At 26.3% G+C, this 24,659-nt stretch overlaps 1 protein-coding gene across 1 annotated transcript in view; it reads right to left on the bottom strand.

Annotated features, from left to right (window-relative positions):
• The window catches only part of LOC122508806, a 333,590-nt gene extending 309,554 nt beyond the window's left edge, over positions 1–24,036 (bottom strand). The window contains exons 1-2 of the mRNA XM_043622366.1: positions 22,664–24,036; positions 22,504–22,593 (exon numbers count right to left, since the gene is read on the bottom strand). The gene's annotated coding sequence lies outside the window, so the exon portion shown is untranslated. The remainder of the gene's footprint in view (positions 1–22,503; positions 22,594–22,663) is intronic.
• Between the last annotated feature and the right edge of the window lie 623 nt (positions 24,037–24,659).

Raw genomic sequence — 24,659 nt, 5'->3', positions numbered from 1 at the left:
TAATCGATTACTGAATTGTTATATTTTTATTCTACTACTTTTAAATGTAAGTTGGTTATATTAAAATGATCTTGTGTAAAAAATGATTACTTCCTTGTAAAAATTAACAATAAGAGGCATTTGTTAATTAAAATTGTTTAAATAACTTAAAGGAGTAATTTTATTGTTTTAACTTTAGAATAAAATATGTTGAAAGGTTTTATTAGTAAACTGCATAAAAAATAAAGAATTACTTATAAAATAAACAATTCTATTATTTATTTGTTTTTTAAAAATGCTTAATTGATTAGGGTAACGGTCCCCAAGGTGGCCACCCATCTTTTGAACGACTGTAAATAAAACTTAGTCGATTTCTGAAAAGCAGAAGAAATTTCGACTTTCAAAAAAGTGTCCCCGAACCGTTTTTAACGATATTTCATTATTTGACGCTTGTTAGACAAGCTCGTAGTAAAATCTTACGTAAGATGGGGGAGGGGGGGTCCGAGAAATCTTATTTATTCTTACATGGAGGAGGGAGGGTCAAAATTGCCTAAATTAATGGCAATTAATTAATCTATGTGTCGCAATGTTTACAAGTAAAACCATTTTTAATAATTTTGGCACATATCACATCAAAATCACAAAAAAATTAATAAAGAATATAAAACATAGTTTGAAACCAATTTATTGTCAATTTATTTTCATAAAAATGGCAAACTGACATTAAAAATATAAAAAACAGGCGGACCACTCATGGTTATAAACAGTGGTCCACTCATGGTGACATGTAACTTTTTATGGCAGCCACCACAATTTTTTTTTGAGTCAAAATTATCACTTAATTAAACTAAGACAATCAATTTCATTGTCTAAAGGAGCCATGCACATAATACCCCGAGACAACATTTTCAGCCTACTTTCAACATGCTTTGAAACTACAATTCTTTACCCCTTAAAAATCTTATAATATTCATTTGAAACCGACTTATAATAGATATTTGCTCCTAACGAAGCTACAATCAGGCTAAATTTTGTCACTTTCGTTCAGTTTTTCCTATTTTCTGGTTGATTATAGTGTTGTAAGGTTTATTTTGCAGCCTCAAAAGTTTGATAGAAGGTTCGACAGTGCGATTTATACCTGTTAATGAAGCACGTACTTGTAGGGTTAAGATTCCTTAAGGTAGCGTCTGGAGTGTTTTCATATTTATGGCCTATTTTATTGCCAAGCAGGATTAAGGAGGTTGTTTACAGGTATGCAGACCTTCAGAAAAAATATTGAATTGACATTAAAGAATTTTTTAATATTATTGTTATTCATATCTTCTGGAAGAATAAATATCAATTTTCAAGAAAAAAATTTCAAACTTGCAAAAATCGTTTATTTAGTCATTTTGCATATAATCAAATTTTTCTTCATATTAAAAAGTTGAACTTTTTCAAAATTGATTCGATTTAAGTCAATGATGGCTTATTTTCTTCAGAAAATGGTTCTCTATAACTTGACCGCTCAGATTTATAAACAAATTTACCGTTTTGAAAATATGCTTATTTGTTTTAAAAAAGTGATTTAATTTAAAAAAAATTTTTTAAACAAATAAGCATATTTTCGAAACGGTGAATTTGTTTATAAATCTGAGCGGTCAAGTTATAGAGAACCATTTTCTGAAGAAAATAAGCCATTATTGACTTAAATCGAATCAATTTTGAAAAAGTTTAACTTTTTAATATGAAGAAAACTTTGATCATATGCAAAATGACTAAATAAACAATTTTTATAAGTTTAAAATTTTTTTCTTGAAAATTGATATTTGTTCTTCCAGAAGATACGAATAACAATAATATTAAAAAATTCTTTAATGTCAATTCAATATTTTTTTGAAGGTCTGCATACCTGTAAACAACCTCCTTAAATAAAAGAAAATGACGTTTTTCAGATTTATGAATTTTTTATTTGTAACTTTTACAATTATAGTATTTACATTTTAAATTAAACTTTAGACGTTACAACAAACATTATTATTAAGTTTCTCACATAATTCGAATTTTTTTATATTATTGCTCTTTTTTCTTTTTGTATTTTATATATATTGATAATCGGCCTTAATGTTGCCATAATCTGCCCTTGTCAGCTTTACATCGTCCATTTAACAATCTTCTTGTCCATTCTAAACAATAAAAAAAATAGATTATTATTGCATAAAAATATTGCTAATATTTTTACAAATGTTATATTCGACTTGAAGCAATAAAGCATGGCAACATTGTAGTGTCGATGCTTGGAAATATTCAGGTAATATTGTCATTTAATACAGCGGTAATTTTTATTGTGATGATTTGGAGACAACGTTGAAATAATTTATAATATTTGTTCTGAATATAAAATATTTAATACAATGCGAAAATGCTAGGTATAATATCGTTTCATTATTGCCTCAGTAATATAACATTTGATTCAAATAATTTTTTTAATGTAGGGTTAACAATGAATATTAGGTTTTTACGCCTAAAACCCGTGATATTTGAAGTTATTTAATATTATTACACAAAAAAAATATCACTTATCTACAAACATTACAATCCTTGCTAATTAACCTTTTGATTTCTGTTCATTATAGTCCACCTACTCCTTGATAGTTTTAATCTTACTTGTCACCCACAACACAAGCACAAAATTGTTTTTTATATTTTTATTACATAAATTTTGTTTAAATCAATTTTTATTCGACACTTTTGAAAAGTGAGTGCAAACTTTGTCGTACGGTGTATAACGAACTTCAGATTACTGGCGATGGGTGTGTAAAGATTATAAAACTTATAAAAGGTAGTTTGAACTTCATTGGGTCGGTGAATTTTTCTCATTCTTATATGTTTCGATAGCGTATGATGGTACAATAAAAACCTGAAATAGTTTTTCGAAAATCGACTATTTGTCAAAGCTATTCAAAGTCAAAATTATTTGTAGCGTTTTAGTAAATAGCCAACTACTCGCGATTGGGTGAACCGATTTTAATAAAAATTGGAGGAGAAATTACCTGAAGAATTGTACTTTGCATAAATGATCAAAATTCTAATTGAAAAATATAATTTATTCAAATAAATTAACTTTTTAATTTTTGGGGTTAAAAAAAATTTGTTCCTAATCTTTTTTTGGATTTTTTTTAATAATCAAATAGAGAATACTTTTATGATTTTATTTAAACAATAAAAAAGTAGGATTCTTTATCACTTTAGAAAATATAATATTTTTAGTTACAAAATTTTTTAAAAAGTTAAAGAGATTTGAAGCAAAACAACTTTTTAGCTCAAATATTTTTGAATGTTGTACTGGATATTTTACATTTTGTCGCAAAGCTGTATCTTTATTCTAAAGCCAGATAGTACATTAGCATAAAAATGCTCATTACAACGATAATTAACATAATTTTAGGATTTTTTAGACTTCTTTATAAACGTTAACTAGTGAAAGTACATACATTTCATAAAGTCTCATTTTTATGAAACATTTGTATACATATTTGATTTTAAAAAAGGAACAAAATTTTTTCCATTTATGAATAGCATATATTTATTTGCACAGATACACTACGCTTTATTAACTGTTTATTCCAAAATTAAAATTTTTTTTTAAGAGTTATAAGCTTGCAAAGTCAACAAATTCTGAGGGGCAAAGACTTTCTGTGCGGACATTAGTTCGTAGCGCTAAAAGTAAGCCCTGTGTAGGGGGGTTAGAGATACCTATGGCTTTAAATGAAAAGTCTCCTCCCTTACATCAGCACTCCTTGGTGAAAATATAAACTACTTAAAACAATATTTATGTTTAATTGCAATCAGACTGCAATACAATAATTTTATTAAATATCTTATTTAATTTCTATTTAACGCAATCTGATATGCATGTATTTATGAAATTCACTTTTATTTACTACAACACTATGAAATAATATTTTTTACACAAATACTAACATGCAAGCAGGAGTGTCGACCGCTTGACATAACCTCAAACTAAAAAGTAATTTTTAACAGCAAATGAAACCATAATTAAAATGATTTAACCAAATTCTGAAAGATTCAGTTGTACAAATTAGGTTATGAGGTTATGTCAAGTGGTTGACACTCCTTAAAACACCAAAACAGTAGGAAAATAGTTCTCTATTTTCACGAAAGAGGCGCAAATGTTAGGAAGGAGAAAAAAAATATGTACCTTCGAGAAAGAGCATTTTTTAAAATAACTTTCTAAACAAATTATGTAAATAAGTCAAAGTTGTGAAAAAAATTATGTTATATTTAGGAACAGTTCTTTAATTTAATTTGGCATGAGGAGATATTCACGTTTATTAATAAAAGACTTTTTTCTTTCATATACGTGTGAATTTCAACTTCGCAAACATTAGGGTTAGTTTGCGATGTCAGGTGATGGACTCTGTGATGCTCGGGCGAAATCGGTTTAGTCCGCTTGCAGTCCGTCTAAAATTGGTATGTTATGTCAATGTCGACAATGTCCAAAATCGTTGGTCACTGTCGACAATGTCCTGTAAAATTTACCAATGTTAAAAAAAAAATCTTTAACAATGTCCGGTCATTGTTAACATTGCCCAGTCATGTTTGGGCAAAGTAATTTACTATCTTATTCAATAACAAAAAGAAAATATAATTAAGATAAGAAAATATTTATTTATTGTTACATGACCGATATTCACTAGAACCTTTTTTTGGCTTTGATTTAAACAAGTTCACTTTTTCAATATTAATTTTGTCTATATCATCAACAACATATTCTATGTCTACTGTTTTCAAAAATTATTTCCGATTAATTACAGAATTAATAATTTTTAAAAATAATTGTAACGTATTTTTTAATCATTTTCAAGTTGTAAAAGTGAAGAATGTGAAGCATTGCAATATATGTAATACGAATGCATTTAATTTAATTTAATCAGTTCGTTTTTTATTTTAGTTCAGTTTACGAAAAAAAATTGGCTGTCAGTTATGAATAAACTGTTGTCAATTGATGTTATCAAGAAGATTAAATAAAGTTTTTATAAGTTTGAAATCGAGTCTCAATTATCAATTCTTTACAATAATAAAATAATTAATTCAATTTTTATCAATTTTACCCAATTTGTATCGCGGTCTGTTACGTTCAAAACGCAACTACTTTAATTTTTTTATTAATACATTTTAATTTTATTAAGATTATATAGAATCTAATAAATGGGTAAGCTTGTTAATTTAAATTAAATAACACATACACATAAAACAAGTTGTAAATCCAGATGTTCATTACATGAACATTTTGCTTCCTCTTTACGATCAGCAAAAAAAATTTGCTTCCTCGTGGAGGAAGCATTAACAATAAGAATATTTAATTTTTAAATAACTTTTAATACAATTTAACATCTATAAAATAAAGTGCATTCGTCTTAATAGAAAGAATAAAATTTTCTTAAACAGTAATATGAATCTAAATAAATAAAAAAAATTTTAGTAAAAAAGTGAATTTTTCAAATTTGATTGTAATTAATTCTATATTTTTCAATAGATTATATACTTTATATACATCAATCGATTCGTCTTGATGCAAAGAATAAGATTTTTGATTTATTTCTCAATAAATAATAACATTTTATTGTACAGCAACATGATTTTTAAGAAAAAATGAATTTCTATTAAAAGTGCAAATTTTTTGTCTATAATTGGTTTTAATTCTATAAATTTAAATACAATATATACTTTATATATACCAATCGATCCGTCTTGGTGCAAAGAATAAGATTTTAGAAATAAATGAGTAAGATTTTCTTATACGGCAACATAATTTTGCGGAAAGCACTCATTTTTTGATAAAAACGCGAATTTTTCAGCTTTAATTGTGATTAACTCTGCAAATTCTCATACAATTTATACTTTTTATATACTAATCGATTCGTCTTGATGCAAAGAATAAGATTTTATTATTTATTAATTTCAATAACCAACTTAAGTCAAAAAAAAAGTCTCTTAAAAGTCAAAAAAAATTTTTTTTTTGAGAATTTTTTAAAGTCTATCAATCCATTTCGAGATATTTTTAGGATAAATATACCTGGTAAATTTTAGCCAAATTCGTTAAAACCTCTTCGAGTTATCGTGTTCACAAAAATCGGGATCCACATACACACACACACACACACACACACATACACACACACATACACACACACATACATACATCCGGACAATTGTTCAGGGTCTTATATAACATAGTCCCATATAGAAGAAAATTTGTTAAAAGGATTTTTAAAAATTTTGTAAATTAAACGACTACAAAGCTTCCTCACGAGGAAGCAAAAGGGGTAAAAAGAATTCTTTATATGATTCTCTCATCAATTATTTACTTGTATTTATCAAATATTTTATTTATTATACCTGAATTTGAGAAAATTCGAAATTAAACATTTTTTTTAATGGTTTTTACCTAAATATTGGGTGATTAGGAAATACAAAATAAATGTTATCAAGTATGGAAATCGTCTACAACCCTTGGTAATTTATCGACTCCCTTAAATTAAAAAGATATTTCTCTAAAAAAGGAGTTTCTTTTTTTTAATAATATTGTGGAGAATACCTAAATTGAATGCATATTGGCGAAACAGGATACAAAGTATCAAACTATATCACGCCATTCTTGAGGAATTTGCAAGTTTGCTAAAAGCTTACTTGACAACAGCAAGGTTTGGTGGGCCGTGTGCAACGGATTCTCCCACTTTACCGATTTTAGTCGATTTTCCAGGGTGTGACCGATTGTCCACGATAATTAATCGAGGAGTCTTAATGAGTATTTCCCGCAGAGCGGACGTTACCATTTTTTTATATTTTGTGATTTATTCCCGCAAAAAGGTGGAGGTTTTGTATTTTTTTCCCCTAATTTTAAGGGTTGATTTTATATAATTTGAATCAATTGAGTTTAATTGTTTACTATTGTGAAAATATATAATATTGAGTGAAGTAATGATTATTTAAAGTTGATTATAGAAGATTATAATAGAAACAAAGTGATTTATTTAAAAATATAAAGATAAAAGGAAATATTAAAGAAGTTATTTGAGATAAATTGAACTAAAAGTGAAAAATATTTGAGAAAGCAGTTTGTGTGAGAAAAAGAATAAATTGATAAAGATTATTAACAAAGAAAAGAGAATTTTAAAAGAAGAAAAAAGTAATAAAAATATTGAACCTCGTTTTTTGTGGTTTGAAGATTTAGTTCTTTCATTCTACGTATAATAAAGGATTTCAGAATTGATTACAAACTTAAAATTTGGTGACCCCAAAATTTTAAATATTAAAATCAGTTTTGATTTTTTGATTTTTTCTAAAATAAAAAAGGAATTTATTTAAAGACCATTAAAAAGAAAAAGAATATAAGAGATAAAAAAAAGAGAAGTAAAAGTGAATACGTGAATATTACTACAGGTGTAACTGGAAGACTAGGAATAAGAGACTTTTCTGTCTAAAAAAAAAGAGATATAAATTTTAATAAGTTATAATTGGTGAGTTAATTAATAATTATTCTGTAATTACTTTTACACATTTACACACACATACACTTATTAGTTAATTTCTTTAAATATCATTTTCTGTCTAAAACAGAGGTATATTCATAAGTTATAATTTTTTCAATTGTCACAATTCTAAGTATTGGATTTTATTTTATTAAATGTAATGTCATAAAGGGTATTTTTTTAAGACCTAATTAATATAAATTAAAAGAAGTACACATTGTAATAATGATAAGACAATATCAATTGTAATAAAATTAATATTAATCTATTTAAACGTACTGAATAAACAGACTCTTGTGACATCATATTACACATATTACTCAGTGTCTTTATTGAAATTCTACCTTACTATTGCCACCTTTTCCTTTTTTCTTTCAACTAAAAAATACCGTCTAATCGGAGACGTTGAACTGATAACGTACTTAAAGGGGGGATCCTAAATTTTTAATAACAGTATTTATTTTGAAATAAATTTAACATCCATTTCTTACTATAAAATACTGAGCGTTTTATTGATTTAAGACTATTAAAAATTCTTTTTAATACAGTTAAGTCCGAATTCGATTAAATTATAAAATCTTTTAAATTAATAATAATTAAATCATAAACTATCGAATTCAAACATAACATTAATGGTGGCAGCGGTGGGATTTCTTTTTTATATTTTATTGAAAGAATAAAAATTTATAAAGGTAGGAAATAGTTATTTTTAGAAGAAAATATTTTTTTTGACACTTATACAATTACACAAAGCGCAAATACACATTGAATTGAATTTTGTGCTTACGCACCATATATGATGTGAATGATTTTATTGTTAATGGATTTTTTCTTTTCAGAAATAAATAAACCTTTTGAATTCAGAAATACTGATTTTTTTTAATAGTGCGAGTTTTAGAATTTTTTTTTATACTCGCTAAAGTCGAGTTTCAGAGAACGGTAATTACTCTTGCTATCGGCAAGCTCTGGTTTCCTCAATAAAATCGGCTCTTTTTTTCTCGAATAAAAAAACAACCTTGTCGGAAGTGTGTAGCCACTTGGACAAGTGAGAGGATTAAAAAAAAATAATTTACGAAAATTGATGTCGAACAACTTAGGAGTGACTCAAAGTTAAAAATAAAGTAAATAAAAAAGGGTTTATAAACCTATACATAAAGGAATAAGTATTCAAGATTTTTTAAAAAAAATATTTTTGCAACAAAGTTTAATTTAAATAATTAAGATATTCTTATTCTTGTTATCGAATAGTAAATTTAAATCTCATAAAAAAGGCAGAATTAGTCGGCGTAAGCATGCTATAGAAGAAATTTGAGACTTTACTGAAACAATTTTATTTATGTTAATTTCTTTATTTTTTAAAATAATAATTAATTAATATTTATAAACTTTTTTTTGGGTTTATTTTAATATAAAGATTGAATAAATAAAAGGGAATTGTTAATTTAAAATAAAAAAAGTTTTGAATTTTTTTTTTATTAATAAATAATCAAGTTTAAAATAAAATAAACCAATCATAATTTTGTTGACTTTTAAAAATTAATTGACTAAATATTGATAATTGATCATTATTGGCATAAATGTGATTAATGCACCTTGAGTCATGAAATAACATACAAAATAATTCCAAGATTGAGGAAGAGTGCTGACGATTCAAATTGGGTAGAACTGCAAAGTCAAGGCCGGTCACAACTAGCAAAGAATTAAAACGGACAATATATATAAATTTATTTCAAACAAAACTGTTGGCATTTTTTTTATTGAAAGATAATTAAAATAATAATTGTAATTTTAATTTCCATTTTGAAATAATAAATTATAATAATTAAATAAATTTAAAAATTTTGTTTTTTGAATAAAATAATTTATTTAAAAATAAATCAACAAATTAGTGTTAAAATTCAAAAAATAATTGATCAATCAATACAGTAAAAAAAACTGCAAAAAAATTTTTTTTCAAGTAATTATGTCGGTCAAGCAGTTCTATAAATTATCAAAAACGGTCAAATGGTATAAACTTAAAAAAGCAGTAGAATTTTGTAACATGAGCGGATATAAGAAAATAGTGTTACCGCACTACGCTTCAAAAAAAATTGTTATCGATATTTTAAATTGAAAATCTGTTCCAACTAAAGAGAAGTTAAACGAATCACTTATTTTTCATTGTTTATGTTTGAATTGTATTAATTAAAAATGAAATCACTATATGAAGTACTATTACAAGAAGGCCACATAGAAAAATTGAAATCGGAGGGATATAATGTTGAAATAAAGGACTATGAAAGTATTTTTAGAGATCAATGTTACAAAAATGTGTACCAAGAAAACTGTAACATTAGGCAGGATAGTCACAGGATGGAAGAAAGTGATTATGATCCAGATTTTGATTATTTTAATTATATTAAACCACAAATGGATCATGAGAATCGGTACTACCATAAAAATGCGAAAAACCAAGGTAAAATGTATGAACTAGATGCATCGAAAAAATACGAACAACCATGTAACTGACAGCGGAAAAGAGGAAACCAACGACAAAGGCAACGAGTTCGTAAAAGGGTCCATGACCGTAATGAATTTAATAACCAAAATAGCAACACGAATTTTGAAGAACATTGTCAAAATATGGACATGACATCGGAAGGTTATGAAAGAGAAAAGTTTTACAACAGGGATCAGAATTTGCAAGAATATAACGTTGAATCCAGAAATTTACAGCACAGATTTATCGACGAAGAAGAAAGTATTTATCTCAGAGACGAATGTAGAAGACACAACAACATACAGTATGATTACGGAAGAGAGGTACATATAAACTATGAATGCACTAACCATGATGACTTGTATGTGAACTATGAGGAACCATACTTTGTAAATGACAATTTCGAAACAAATGATTTTATAGAAACCAGGCCTAAAAATAAAAAAATATATGATCATGATTTCACAATACCACCAATTATTTTTAAAGATTCGCCCAGAAACCAAAGCCCTTTAAAGGACAAAAAACAATTGAATCATAATGTATCACACTCCGTAAGTGAACTACATTTTCAAACAGAAGGCGAAAAATCAAGTGACGAGAAAGTAATTAATAATCCAGAGGAATCTTCAAAAAAAATACAAACAGAGTTGTATATGAGTCCCATTAGAGATACTTCCGAAGAAAATATAAGTATCAATGAAAAACTTCCAGATAATAAAATAGTAGATAGAATCAGGGATTGTATCATAAAAGTCGATTTCTTAAAAGCGGAAAACCAAAATTATATCCTGGACAACAAAATTTTGGAAGGCAGTGAAAAAAATAAAGAGGTGACTTCAAAAAATACTGATTCGAAAAGCAGCAAACTTACAATTGAGATAGGGAAAGAAAATCAATTGAAAAACTATACCTGTCCTAACAACGAAACTTTACTACTAAAAAATGATATTTCGGAATCTAAAGTTATCCATGGACTAAATGAAATAAAACCAGATAAAAAAAGAAATGAAAAAGTAATTAAGAAGAAGAAAAAACTTTTAGATAATAAAGAGACTAATTATGAGAATATCACAGATATAAATAATTCATATCCAATAATAAAACATGTAAATTCAGACAGTCCTATTATCAAACTAAGAAAGGGAAAACCCCCGGGTAAAATCAAATCATTAGGTGAAAAACAATTTGATGTGAAAAGTGCAGAAGGAAGAAAAGAAGAAGAATTTAGTGGTCAAATGGTAAATGAAAACGTCATCATTTTAGCAGATACATATGCTCAGGAAGAAGAATTTCCCATAAATAAGACTTTTTCATCTCACAAAAGTGTTAATCAAGAAAGTTTAGAAATGATTGAAAGAAATAGCAAATTATCAGAAAAACATCAAAAACATTTTTTGAATAAATTTTTACTCGAATTAAATGAGAAAAACAAAATAAAAAATGAAGAAATATACAAATTAGAAAGGAAAACAGATACTATAAACATAGAGAAGAAAAAGAAGACAATGACACTAAACACTCTTACTCAGCAAAATTTTCGCACAGCAAGACTATTGCCATTTACACAGAAGAACATTTTGGTGAACCTGAATTCAGAAATATATGACAAAGGAATGAATCTTAGTAGAAATTTAAAGCACAAGTTAAATGTGCATTATTTTCAAGAAAATAAAATATTACGAAGCAAAACACCAAAAATACTAGAAACAAAACTTAACTTCAACAGGTTGGGCATTGGTTAAGCATAAGAAAGCTTCATTTTTTTTTATTTGGCTATAAATATCATAAACGAACTATATAATAATCGTTTAATTTAAAATAAAGGGTACTTATAAAAAACGTAATAGTAAACATAGAACATAGAAAAAAAAAGTATATCATAGCTTATTATACTTATTGCTTCATTAAATGGGATATAGAATTTAAATGGGTTTTTCTCAATGTTACAAGGGATGCATTTGAAGTTATTAAGTGACGCACATAGTAAAAGAAAATAAATACATAGGTACAAATACAAAATATGCATGCTTTATAAATGTTGACTAATAACAGAAGTAAAAGGTTAATTTTTTGTGTAAAATTTTTATAGATTTTTTTTACATGTGAGTGATATTGGGGTAAATTTCAGTAAATATCTTTTGTCCCGAAATAATCTCTGTATAAAAAAATTAACAATATAAATTAAATTACTTGTAAATATTCAGATTGTTGCTATAAATAGACATAAACTTCATTTAATACATCATTAATGTTTTAAAATAAGGGTAAAACTAGATTCCAATTTTTAGTAATATTGGCAAGGAAGTCAAATTATAACTTAACTATAACACTTGTCCTTTTCAAGTAATTTATGTTGAGCAATTTTTTTACAACCAACTATATTAAATTCGTAATTGAATATATTTAATAAAATTATTAAAATTAAAAGTCTTACATACAACTTTTTTTACAAGGAAATATCGAATACTATTATTTTATTGAATAACCATCGAAATTTCAAGCTGAATTACTAATAATACCAATGACATTTAAGCTCTAATCAGATTATGCTTTTGACTAACTTGTAAAATGTAAAATATTTGCAAATAATATTTTTAAGAGCATTCTTTAATACTACAAAGCACTAAATCAAATAAGCCTGAAAGTTAAAAAACAGTAAACATATGTCACTAACATTAAACTACTGATATTAACAAAATTTTCTAATGACTTAATCATAAAGAAAGACAAATATACTGAAATATTGTTTGATATTATTAAAAAAAAATTAAACTAAGAGGATATAATCATGTTCAATTAAATTTTACAAAGACTCAATTGATACAAAAGATAATTTTCGAAAGGTTTGCTTATAGTCATTGGTCATACTAAAAAAAATTAAATTTAGATTTTCAAAGATTTCAATGTTTTTGAGATCCATACTATAATGTTTTTATTGTTCAATATTATTCATAATTAAAACTAAAATTAATTTCTGGATCAATTTTTTGGAAGATCGTACCACAGTATAATTTTTAAATACAAAAATTAATAATTGAGAATTGAAATAAAATACAGAGAAAATGTATAAAATTAGACAGGTGTACGAACTTGGTTACGCGACACTGTGTAAGGTTACATATCAGGTGACTAGGTCAGTAGCAAGAAAACATTTATAAATGAAATACCTGCGTAGACAATTAAATTCTCATTCACTTTTATGTAATTTAAATAAAATATATATTTCTTATTATTTCTTGATCTCCAAAAATTATATCCAACAAATTAAAAAAGTATATTTTAATGAAATTAGTAAACAAATTATTACAATGTCTAAGAAGCGAAGTTATAAATAACGCATAGAACAAATAAAAGCTATCTTAACATTTTATTAAACTTCGAAATTAGGATACATAACTTTTCTTTAAACATTAATTTAAGGCAAATAAATAATTTCAAATTAGCAAAAAAAATTGAATTAAAATTTCAAAAAATCAAGAATTCTATTTAAAATTTTAAAATTAAAAAAAAGGTCTAAATATTATAACATTATTGAATACACAAATTTATAAGAAAACAATTTCTCATAAAAATTAAAAAAAAAATATATAGAAATTAAACCACTTATTAAGCTTTGAAAAATGGTTGAGTCCAAATACAGGAGACATAAACAAAACACCTTCACTAAAATAGGTACTAACATTTCTTTAAACAACAATTGTATATATAATCTTTATCAATACTAAAAAATTAACCAATTTATGTTCGAATTAAAGTTCAAAATATCAGTAATATGTCTTAATAATGAATAATTATAATATTCATTGAAATATTCAATAATTACGTTTTATGGATGCTCTGATTAAAGTATGCTAAATTGTAAATTAAAATATGCTTAAAATACTTCTAGAAAATGCAACTAATTTTCTTATAACACTTTAAAAACCATAAAACAGTAATATCAAAGAAAGAACACTACATTTCGAGCATAAATGAAACTGTTGTAACATCAATAACAAATTATATAAATTATCAAGTTTAAAAATATTAAATTGAAACTTTTAATATTGAAAAAATTTTTTTTTGTAAAAAAATAAAAGCAGAAATAAAATTATTTCTTTTTGAAAGCTAAAAAAAGGATAAATCAATCGAAATACGATGCAAAAGCAAATTCTTAAAAACATTTTACACAGTGCTTTTACATTAAGAAAACAATTTAATTCTTCCTCTGTTTATAAAAAAAAAGAAGAATATTAAATTATTATAAATATTAAATTTCTTATTAAAAAACATTTAAAAAGAAGCACAAAGTTCGCATTTTTTTTATAAATCTTAATACATTTCATAAACAAAATCAAGATAAACTATGGCTAAATATACACATTTTTAAAGTCCTAATTAAACCAAATTTTTCTCGCTACGATGTTTTGTAATAATTCAATAAACATCAAATTTGAGGACTATTTTGAATACGTTTCCTTTGTCAGAAGTATTACAAAATTTAAAAGAAAATAGTACGTAATTTACAAACTACGTGTGAAAACAAAAATGTTCATTATAAAAACATCCAATTTGATCAATTTTTGACCGAGTTATAAGCATTAAAAAAAATTTTACGTAAAAAAACGTCATTACTCAAAACTTTGTATTCTCCTGAACTGTTTATAAAAATTTTTTTTTTTTTAAATCAAGGAAAAATATAAAAAGTACCCAAAATTAAGTTTATTATGAAAATACAAAAAATATATATTCTAATGTTGTATAATAAAATTTTCTTTTTTGTAAACAACTTTGTAAAACCAGTACAAGTTATACTTTTCCTAAAAAACGAATAATTCTTTTAATTTAGAAAACAAAAAATTGTATACAAAGCAATTTTTTGAGTTGAACGCAACTCATTTTAAAATTAAATTTAAATATTGTGAAGTTACGTTATTATGTTTGTTAAAAGAATAGTTTTTCATATGTATTCTTCGTTTAAATTAAAAAAAAAATGTGTACTTACACTGCTAATTATAAAATAATATGTACGTTTATCAAATTAAAATAGAAATGAAATTAAAGGTAACCAAAATTATCCAAATCTTAAACATTGTCAATCAAGTAAACTAGGTTATTTATCCGAAAATAAAAAATATCTAGTTTTGTAAAATACAATAAATTTATGTAAAATTAAATTTAAAAAAAACATTTTTTTACCACGCTAGATCTTTAGATTAAATTCTAAATCTTAAAAGTTTTACATTCAATACAAACAAAGAATGTACTAATCAACGTCATTACTTTCTGACATTGTAAACCAAATGAAATAAAAGCAAACATTTCTTTAAAAATTTTCATAAAATAAAGTAAGAAGAAACGAATCATTCAAAAAAAAGTTTGCCTTTATTTAAAAGAATTATTTCAAATGTTAACAGAAAACAACGAAAATACTTCAATTGTAAAAAGAGCTGTCAAGGGACGACAGCGCATAAAAAGGGGGGTATGGGGTAGAAAATCGAGGCTTTCAATTTTTTTAAATACCATATATGAGGCATTCCATGTCAAGTGATCCAGGTGGAGAAAAATTTTTCTCCAATCGTAGCAAAACTTGGGGCTTTTGTAGTACTAATAAATAGTAATTTTTCGTGAAAATATTTTTTTACCTAGTCCAATATTTTCCGAGGGGGAGGGGGTTAAATTTTTGGGTTTTTCAGTACAATGCTTATTTCGATAATTTTTTACTCTTAAACTATTAAACATAAAAATTTGGCAAGGTACATTTTGGAAAGGTTTTTTCATGCTCTTTCGATTGAAAATAAGCAATTAATTTCAAATCCATGGGCAATATTTTAACAAATAATTCATTGAAAATACGACAAATTTAAGATTGTTCAGATCATAGAAGTTTAAAATAATGACATTAATTTAATTAACAGAATTTTGTAATCGACGTAACACTTTATTTTAAAGCACAACATTTTTGGATTATTTTTGCCGACGAATAATAATTAGCAATAATTAACGAATTTATGAAAAATTATAATTCCTCGAACAAAATGTTAAGTAAATTCAAATTTTAATTAAGAGATAAAATTTTATATCAATATTTTAAGAAAAATGATATTTTTATGCATTCTTCAATTAAAACTAATAAAAAGTATGGGTATTTACACCGAAAATATAAATAATGCCACCTTTTTGAAACAATATAAACCTACGAATCTAAGGTAATGGTTCAAATTATATACTGTAAATTAAAAAAAGAGGGCTAAAAACATGATAAATGTTAAACGGAATAAATATCCAGTTTGTCAAAATCGAATAAATATTTTAAAATTATTAAAGTGACATGAAATTCTCAGTAAAATTAAATAAATAATAAGTTTTTTAAAGAAAATTTATTCGTTTTATCAACCTAAATATTTATTTGCTAAAATAAGCATCATGCTAGATTCTAAAATCAATGCATCGACCGTCGAACTTTCGATCAATTGTCATTTAGTTAATCAAACAAAAGCAAACCGTATTTATCCAATTTAAAAATCTTCCTAAAAAAAGGAATCGATAATTTTTTTTAATAAAAAAGGTATTAACGGTTTGTTTCGGTTTAAATATTTTTTTAAATAGGAATAGCATTTCAAATGTCTAAAAATAAGAAAAGGATTCACGATTTCTTCTTAATTAAAAAAAAAAATGTATCATCATTATTATAATAAGTCGCAATTTTTGTTTAATTTGTAAAAATATCCAGTTTGGTAAAACAGAGAAAATATTTTTAAAATATGTATAATAACAAGTTCTGTTTACTACAAACTATGTCAGAAATGAGTCTTCCTATAAAGAAATTTTGTTCGTTTCATCAAGCTCGATATAAAAAAAAAAGAAAAGGCCATTGAATTTCAAGTCAACAAGTATTGTAAAAATCAACTATAAAGTCAATAAACAAAAGCAAACTTTATTTTCAAAAAATCTTCATAAAAAAAGAGGAAACAATACAAAAGATAGGACAAAAAGTTTGTCTTTGTTTTAAAAGGAAAAGTTCTCTATTTTCAGAAAATAAATAACACAACCTACATTAAAAAAATTAAAATAAAAAAAAACGAAACAGATAGTCTATATAGAAGCTGCCAAGGGACGTCAGCCCAAAAAAGGGGGGTATTTGTTACGTTCAAAACGCAACTACTTTAATTTTTTTATTAATACATTTTAATTTTATTAAGATTATATAGAATCTAATAAATGGGTAAGCTTGTTAATTTAAATTAAATAACACATACACATAAAAAAGGGGTAAAAAGAATTCTTTATATGATTCTCTCATCAATTATTTTCTTGTATTTATCAAATATTTTATTTATTATACCTGAATTTGAGAAAAATCGAAATTAAACATTTTTTTAAATGGTTTTTACCTAAATATTGGGTGATTGGGAAATACAAAATAAATGTTATCAAGTATGGAAATCGTCTACAACCCTTGGTAATTTATCGACTCCCTTAAATTAAGAAGATATTTCTCTAAAAAAGGAGTTTCTTTTTTTAAATAATATTGTGGAGAATACCTAAATTGAATGCATATTGGCGAAACAGGATACAAAGTATCAAACTATATCACGCCATTCTTGAGGAATTTGCAAGTTTGCTAAAAGCTTGCTTGACAACAGCAAGGTTTGGTGGGCCGTGTGCAACGGATTCTCCCACTTTACCGATTTTAGTCGATTTTCCAGGGTGTGACCGATTGTCCACGATAATTAATCGAGGAGTCTTAATGAGTATTTCCCGCAGAGCGGACGTTACCATTTTTTTATATTTTGTGATTTATTCTCGAAAAAGGTGGAGGTTTTGTATTTTATTTCCCTAATTTTACGGGTTGATTTTATATAATTTGAATCAATTGAGTTTAATTGTTTACTATTGTGAAAATATATAATATTGAGTGAAGTAATGATTATTTAAAGTTGATTATAGAAGATTATAATTGAAACAAAGTGATTTATTTGAAAATATAAAGATAAAAGGAAATATTAAAGAAGTTATTCGAGATAAATTGAACTAAAAGTGAAAAATATTTGAGAAAGCAGTTTGTGTGAGAAAAAGAATAAATTGATAAAGATTATTAACAAAGAAAAGAGAATTTTAAAAGAAGAAAAAAGTAATAAAAATATTAAACCTCGTTTTTTTGTGGTTTGAAGATTTAGTTCTTTCATTCTACGTATAATAAAGGATTTCAGAATTGATTACAAATTTAAAATTTGGTGACCCCAAAATTTTAAATATTAAAATCAATTTTGATTTTTTGATTTTTTCTAAAATAAAAAAGGAATTTATTTAAAGACCATTAAAAAGAATATAAGAGATAAAAAAAGAGAAGTAAAAGTGAATACGTGAATATTACTACAGGTGTAACTGGAAGACTAGGAATAAGAGACTTTTCTGTCTAAAAAAAAAGAGATATAAATTTTAATAAGTTATAATTGGTGAGTTAATTAATAATTATTCTGTAATTACTTTTACACATTTACACACACATACACTTATTAGTTAATTTCTTTAAATATCATTTTCTGTCTAAAACAGAGGTATATTCATAAGTTATAATTTTTTCTATTGTCTCAATTCTAAGTATTGGATTTTATTTTATTAAATGTAATGTCATAAAGGGTATTTTTTTAAGACCTAATTAATATAAATTAAAAGGGGTACACATTGTAATAATGATAAGACAATATCAATTGTAATAAAATTAATATTAATCTATTTAAACGTACTGAATAAACAGACTCTTGTGACATCATATTACACATATTACTCAGTGTCTTTATTGAAATTCTACCTTACTATTGCCACCTTTTCCTTTTTTCTTTCAACTAAAAAATACCGTCTAATCGGAGACGTTGAACTGATAACGTACTTAAAGGGGGGATCCTAAATTTTTAATAACAGTATTTATTTTGAAATAAATTTAACATCCATTTCTTACTATAAAATACTGAGCGTTTTATTGATTTAAGACTATTAAAAATTCTTTTTAATACAGTTAAGTCCGAATTCGATTAAATTATAAAATCTTTTAAATTAATAATAATTAAATCATAAACAATCGAATTCAAACATAACACGGTCATTGTCAAAGTTTTTTTAACATTGGTAAAATATACAGGACAATGTCGACAATGACCAACGATTTTAGGCATTGTCGACATTGACCGGGCATTATCGGAGAATGTCTAATTCCGGTCTTTGCCCGTTACATATATTCTATCTATATGTGGAAAAAAGGTTAGAATTATCGTATTATTTCAAAAACAAAAACTGTCATCTTATTCTTTTCTACAGAAAAATAAGACTATTTCTAATGTAGATATAGTAATTTTTGTACACCGAATGTTACTTAATATATAAGGAACTTATCATATTTTCGTATTAATGTTGAAATTATTAACATAATGCACTGAAAATTCCCACATTCTAAAGAACTTTTAGAATAAAGATAAGCAAATATATTTAATATTAGAAGAAAATGTTTCTTCGTGTACTAATAAGAACCTGATGCAGATGTATGTGCGACGTTTAGAATATTAATTATAATAATAATAAATTTTAAAATTACGATGGTGGTTTAGTTTACTCTATATGTAATTATATATCAATATATATGAGGAATATATTGATAAAGTGCATATAGAAGACTTCAAAAGATTATATAGACCATCGACGCTCAACCGTTATTCGGTCGAGTTGCTTCAATCTATTCTCATTGAACATGTGCGTTCTCTACGGACTTTTAACATACAAGGGCACTCCTCTTATCTCAACCAATGTGACTTTCATATTCAATAATAAAAAATTTACCATAATTTTTTACGCTACTTTTTTTGCCTTTATGATAAAAAAGAAATTCGATTCTTCTATTTATTCTTTAAATTTGCAATCAATTTATACTGTATTGAATAAAATACGTTTCATTGAAGTTAGAAAACAAAATTTTTCTTTTCCTATTCAGAAAACAAGAAGAATATCTATATTTTGCTAATTTTTAGTATATTTTTCAATTTACTATACCCAAAGTTTTATTATTACCTATATTTGTATTTTTAAATTTTACTTTTTTATTTATTAATAATTATTATTGTATTTATAATTATTAAGTTTTTTTATTTAATGGTTTTAGGCTGTAGCAAATAAAATAGAATTGTAGAATCAACAAATAGAATTTTATTCTATTCTACAATTAATATTATTTACTTAGCTAATTTCATCTGGTTTCATTATGTTCTACACTGAGAAAAAAAACTGCCGAAGTAGCGCCGTTTACTCATGCAAATTTGCGCATTGATTTTCCTTAGTTCCGGAGTGGGGACATTAAGAGTGAAAGAGATGTTTTGTATTTTCTCTCTAAATTTTAACAGGACAATAAAGAAGAAAAAAAAGTATTTTATATCTCCCTCTCATTGTCCCGATTCTTGCGCTTGCATTTCGCCTCTTCTTAATTGAGTATATTATTTACTATGGTTACCATTTAAGGTGTGATGTGAGTCAGTACACTCTGCGTGAAAGTCAGTACCAAATCAAAAACCTTAAAATATGTTCCGTGCATTGACTGAAAGTTAGCTACTGTCGGTAATAAAGTCTGACGTTTTAAGGTACTAAAGTACATGTCCCTATGCTTTGGGAAGCAAGGTTACTTTATAAAGTAATAGGGTAAATTTAATTAATAAATTATAAATAAAATTTGTTGTAATTTTATAATTTATGCTCCGGATCTTAAAAGGGCACTTTCAGCATTGATTTAACATGGTAAAAGTGCTCTTTTAAGATGCGGAGCCTCAATTACAGTATTAATTATTTTCTTTGTGTTAAAGTTCATTGATAATAATTAATTTTAAAAACATTACAGCCCCAGTGGGGCAAAAAACGTTTATACAATGATTTTCTATATGAACATATAGATATTTAAAATATTAATAACCTATAAAATTGAGGGGTCTGTATTAAATTAAACATATAGATATATTCAGATTGTTTATTTTGTTAACATAACGTAAGATTAACCCCTTGGCTGTTAACGAGATTTCCACTGTTTGGGCCAAAAGTGTGTTGAAAAAGTTTTTAATGGATTTTTATAAAACTTGATACCCTAAGGTTTCTGGGGTCGCTGATTACGAATCTGACATCAGTTTTTCGAAATTCAAAATGGCGGATCCAAAATGGCGAAAACTTTTTCAAAATTCGTCGAATTTGCTTGAAACTTGTTACTAAGGGTTTTAAGGGTCGCTGATTACGAATCTAACAATACTTTTCCAAAATTAAAAATGGCGGATCCAATATAACGAAATAAAAAATTGATCAGATTGGCTTGAAACTAAATACTCGGGGGTTTTTAGGGTCGCTGATTACGAATCTGAAATCAGTTTTTCAAAATTTAAAATATCTGGTTCAATATGGCGGAAATTTTTTTTAAATTTATTAAATTTGTTTGAAACTGGTTAATCTGACATCAGTATAATAATTTTTGGTGAAATCAAATTTTGATAAATACCCTGAAAAAATAATGATAGATTCGTCATCAGCGACCCTAAAAACCCCCGAGTATTAAGTTTCAAGCCAATCTGATCAATTTTTTATTTCGTTGTCCGCCATCTTGAATTTTGGAAAACTAATGTTAGATTCGTAATCAGCGACCCTTAAAACTCCCGAGTAACAAGTTTCAAGCAAATTCGACGAATTGTGAAAAAATTTCCGCTAACTTGGATCCACCATTTTGAATTTCGAAAAACTGATGTCAGATTCGTAATCAGTGACCCCAAAAACCCCCGAGTACTACGTTTCAAGTCAATCTGATCAATTTTTTATTTTGTTGTCCGCCATATTGGATCCGCCATTTTGAATTTTGGAATACGAATGTCATATTCGTAATCAGCGACCTCGAAAACCCCTGAGTAACCAGGTTCAGGAACATTTAAGAACTTTTTAATCACCTTTTTTAGGTTGCGCACATATGTGACGTTCCGCGACAAAAGGGACCTTAGGTCCGCAAAAATTAATTTCGAGTTATGTATATTATTCAATATTTATTGAGTTGCTCTTTCACATACAAGCATCAAAAATAATTTTTACTTATAGATTTTTTTGTTATTAATGTTTAAAAATGAGCTTGTTGAGTGTTTACACGTGGTTGTTCAGAAAAGCAGCCCCTCTACTTTTCAATACAACTGCACTGGTCATCTACATACAATTTGTGCGCTTCGTGTAACGCGGACAAATATCAATGTATAGTGAGTAGTGGGGCTGAATTCTAGTAGAACGTCTCCACCAATCAGAGACGCACTACTTCAATCGCCTTTCCTGCAAAATTCACTATTGGGAGCTAAGGTCCCTTTTGTCGCGGACAGTCACATATGCGTCATGAACCACTTTTGGCCAGTTTAGTTTTGCGCATATATTCGTCAGCGACAGTCAACAAGTTAAAAAATAAAATGTTGTAACATTTTTAATTTTTGATCACAGTAATTAAGTAATTAATTAATTAATTAAGCGAATACATACTTTTATTAAAAACATTCATAAAGAATTAAATACATGTCAAATTCCATCAGATTTCCTTGAATGTTTTCAAGCTCATGACTTTTGATTTACCTGTAAGAAATCGAATTAATATCAACCGTAGTCTTTTAAATAAGCTGCCTTCTATTATCTTGCTCCTTACCAGCCATACAATATCGGCAACAATGTTCAGCTATAAAACTCTTCTAAAAACCACCAATTTTCATAGCAGCAGGATTATCGCCAATGAAACCAAGTGGAATACCATGCAAAATGCTCTTGTCATACATTTCTATGCCTTCTTCCAATTTTTTTAATTCTTCTGCAATCGGTCGTTAAATTTCCGACATGCCATAAGTATCTATTAAATGTGTTTCGACAGAGGTAATTAGATTTATGCAATTTAATTTGGATCTGTGACGAGAATGAATATTTAAGTAAAATAAAACATGCCCATTTGAGTATGTCTAGAGGAAGCTGTGTCAGTAAGATTCATTTCATCGAAATACAAAATAATCCATACTATATTGTTAGTTGAATCTTTAACGAGAACATTATTTTTAGTAACAGAACTATCCATAAAACTACAAAAAACATTTTCATTTCCTACATGGTCGATATTTAAAAATGTTGTATACTCTTCGTTAGAAAAAAGGACTTTAATAGTGTCTATCACAGATACATACGTCATTTCATCAAAATGTAATTTCGAATTTCTGTTTTCTCCAAATTTTGCCTGATTATCTCGAACTATTCTACTGCCTAATTCAATTCTTTTTGGTTCAAGAAAAGATGATTTTTTCTTTAAATATGAATTTTGCTTTCGCTTGGTTTGTTTTGAGTTTTGGAAATATTCACATGGTCTGACAATTTTTTTCCAATCTTTTTTTGTAATTCACTCTCAGCAGAATTGCAAAATTCTTCAACGGATAAAGACACAAGAATCTTAGTATTTTCTAATATACTTTGTATAACATTGTCAGGTATTGTATTCGCCCGTAAAATTTGCACAAATTTGCCTTCAGCTGCTGTTTTGCTTTATCCTAAAAATTTGTAGTCGCTAACAGCGGCTTTGCCAACGTTATCAAAATAATCTGGAGTCAAGTCTTCCATTTTTGCATAGCTGTTCTACGGAAATTCACGACCAACAGGCAAATTTTCTTTTTAAATATTTCCCATCTTCGAAATTAAAAGAAAATATCTTAATACGTATGACATCTCCATATCACATTTTTCCCTAAACTTTGTTTATATACATGTGACGCGTCGCGAAGAAAAGCACCTAAAAAGCAAAACATCGATTTTCGGATTATGATTGTTTCAGATAAATTAAAGATTACTTTTTAATTATCTGAACTCAAAATTAATTTTTATCAAATACTTATCTGAAATACTTTCGTAATAATGATTTACAAAACAGAAATTCGTGCTTAGAGTTGATTTTCTCTTTCCTTTTTTCCTCCTCCTGTAAAATTTTCGATATGCTTCTTAGGTGCTTTTCTTCGCGACGCGTCTTATATGTTAATATAAGTCAACTGAAATATAAAAATATTTTTTTAAGATGATGAAAAAAATTGATCACTCCGAGTCAGGATTCAAAAAACAAAAAAGAAGTAATTTCTTTTAACGTTTCAACAGCACGGCTGTCCTCTTCAGAAACTATAATTTATTAAAAAGAATTTTTTGATGCGTATTATAAACATTTTTACAAAAATTAATTTACAAAAAAATAAAAAACAATTATTACCGTAAGAAAAAATTATAAATCATTTAAGTCACACATTGCTTATACAAGACAAACGTCTTCGTCGAAGCAAGAACGATTAGACACTATTTCAAAATAAGCAACGCAAGTAAAATCGATGAAGATGAGGTGACTGACCCACCAGTAAACAAAAAATAAAATAATAGAATAGAAGAAATACCAAGGTTAATCAAAGCAGATAAGAGTCACGCGTGTTTCTTTTCATTGAGAAAATATATGTAGTAGTTATTGAGATTTTGTGTATCATCTTGTTTGTTAACAGAGTTTTTTTGCAAATTAATGTGGATCATTTCTGATATTAAACGTTTATTATAATTAGACTCTTTGTCGAGTATTAAAAAATTATTCCAATCGAAATTGTGATTTAGCTTGTTAATATGGTCAGCAATTACAT

The sequence above is a fragment of the Leptopilina heterotoma genome, unplaced genomic scaffold (assembly GCF_015476425.1).
Source record: "Leptopilina heterotoma isolate Lh14 unplaced genomic scaffold, ASM1547642v1 Lhet_570, whole genome shotgun sequence".
Taxonomy (NCBI): Eukaryota; Metazoa; Arthropoda; class Insecta; order Hymenoptera; family Figitidae; genus Leptopilina; species Leptopilina heterotoma.
This window is presented reverse-complemented; position numbering and strand designations above follow the sequence as displayed.